Here is a 2,367-nt window from a genome sequence, read left to right on the forward strand (position 1 = left end):
TCTTTTGATGCGCCTAATGAATGTTTTTTTGTTTTTCTTTCTAGGGAGCCGGTTTCTGTTTGTGTTAGTGGATTTCGTAGGAGCGTGTTTTGAGCATGTATAGGTGACAATGTTCTCAAAGTGCTTCCATGCGATCTTAATGTGAGTGGAACTGAGAGTGAAAGACCAGTCGATGAAGGACAGATCCTTTCTGATTGCTCCCCAGTCCGCTTTGTGGAAGTTTATGTTGTCAAATGAGAGCCGTGGAGTGGGATTGGCTGGTTTGGTTTTGATATGCTGGGAATTAAAATTGCAGAGTATCATGTCGTGATCTGAAAGGGGACTTTTCTCAACTGAAATACTGTGAACGGAGCTAGAGTAGTTGGTTAAAATTAGATCCAAGATCATTTTATTCTATCTTGTTGGTTCGAGCACTAGCTGAGTCAGGAAGAATTTATCCATTAGATTAAAGAGTAATTCTGCTGCTGCTTTATCTGATGTACAGCATTTGCCTAACTTCAGAGTATTTGTGGGCCAGTTTATATGAGGGAGGTTAAAATCACCCATCACTAGTATATTTCCGGAGTTGTATTTTTGAAGGAAGGACTTGATTTTGTCGAGGCACTCGTCAAGCCACTTTAGAGGTGCTTGGGGAGGCCTGTAAAAACCAACAATGATTATGTCTTTGGCCTTGTTGAACAGTGATATAGATTCACAATAGCCATTGGAAAATATGTCCTTGGCACCAACTGAAAAGGAGTCATGGAGAAAGATGGCTGCCCTCACTTTTATTTCGGTTTGTGTGATCTGCACGGACAATGGTGAAATCTTTTATTTTCACCTCGGCATCCATATGTGTGCTGTTTAGATGAATTTCAGTAAGGATAAAGAAAGAGAAGCAATGTGCCGTTTCTCTCTATATATGGGATCTTTCATTTTTGGGCAATGAGTGATGGGTTGATGCCATGTGCATTTAACAGGAATGTCGAGGTAAGGGTAGTTTGATGTTTGCATTGTTCTAAGTTATGTTTTAGGTGCTTCCAAGGTAGTAGCATTAGCAGGCTGTTGTTATTGTGGTAGTGAGTCCTGGCTTGCCACGGTAGTGTTGGGCAGAATTAGGTCAGATAGCGATATCAATGAGGATGTTGTTTGTTGCTGGCTAGCGGATCGTTGAAGTGACCCCTGACTTGTTTACGTTGGGTCAGTTATTGCACTACATGCATTGACAAGTATGGCTTCCAGTGTTGCCGTGTGCGTGTGTAAAGTATGAAATGATCTTGTGATTTCCTTTATTTTGTTTTAGATCTATTTTACAGATCTGTAAAAGAATTGTGACGCTAATTTTTCAGCGATTCTACCGTAGACATTAGCTTTTACACAATCGTCATGGTGAGTGTACCAAGCGTTTATCAGTGCACTGATTTCGTTTTCTACCTAATGGCGTTTTAGAATATTATTGGCCATATTCAGTGAGACAATATTATACTCTGTACGTCAGTTATTGATGACTTGATGTATAATAGTAAATAAACCGATAAGTTTGTGTTGATATATTCGGAAATTCGGGGCTATATCTGGGTGTTTGTGAGATAGTTCAGTGTATTTAATACAAGTCAGAATGAGCGGTGTGTGTAATACGAATCAAGAGAAAAGAATTGTACTCACGGGACTAGTATTAGAACTAATCTTGGGTTTAGTTTTGGTTTTTATTTGTTTCTCCAGGTTGTATATAAATTTGTGTAAATTTATTCTCCGATGATAGTAAAATTGTAAAATAATAAAATTCAAGAGTTCTGTGACTAAAAACAAGGCAAGTTACTGCTATAGCCATGATTGATCGCTTGCCACTAAACTTTTTTTTAATTTTCTATCTCTACTTATTTCTGTGTTCCTTTCTGTTGAAGAGCGTGGGCTCGAAACGTAAAAAACTTTCTCAATTCTCGAGAGTTAAACTAATAAATCTGTTTGTTGTTTACACATCCGTCTTCGTCTGTTTGTTTGTTGTTGTTTTTTTTGTAAATTCCAACTATATATATATATATATATGTATTTATATTTATATAAGAGCATTACTATACAATAACGCCTCACGCTATGAGGGACTCTAAGGTCAGACTACTATAAAAAGCACATTTTTACCGAATGCGAGGAAATGCAACTCTAAAAGCCAACCCCTTCAAAACAGACTAAATTATAGATCATGATTTCGTAGTTATTGTAGTATTATACAACCTCTACTCGTCAGTATAATATGGTCAAGAAAAATAGAAATAAACAGTGAATCAACATACCAAACGAACACCGTGTATCCAGTATAGCATATAGACGACTGTTCATCGCTATTTCCCTATGTAAGTGGCGGGAATTTCGAATTGCATCTCGGTAAAT

General features: G+C 37.5%; 1 protein-coding gene and 1 long non-coding RNA gene across 4 annotated transcripts in view; both read left to right on the top strand.

The window, feature by feature from the left end:
- The window catches only part of LOC128247619 (uncharacterized), an 89,990-nt gene extending 88,034 nt beyond the window's left edge, over positions 1-1,956 (top strand). Inside the window, exon 2 of the long non-coding RNA XR_008263990.1 lies at positions 45-1,956. This is a non-coding gene — a long non-coding RNA (uncharacterized LOC128247619). The remainder of the gene's footprint in view (positions 1-44) is intronic.
- LOC106870560 (calcitonin receptor) overlaps positions 1-2,367 on the top strand; it is a 271,896-nt gene that overhangs the window by 94,413 nt on the left and 175,116 nt on the right. The window lies entirely within an intron of this gene.

Source organism: Octopus bimaculoides, chromosome 1 (assembly GCF_001194135.2).
Source record: "Octopus bimaculoides isolate UCB-OBI-ISO-001 chromosome 1, ASM119413v2, whole genome shotgun sequence".
NCBI classification, from domain to species: Eukaryota; Metazoa; Mollusca; class Cephalopoda; order Octopoda; family Octopodidae; genus Octopus; species Octopus bimaculoides.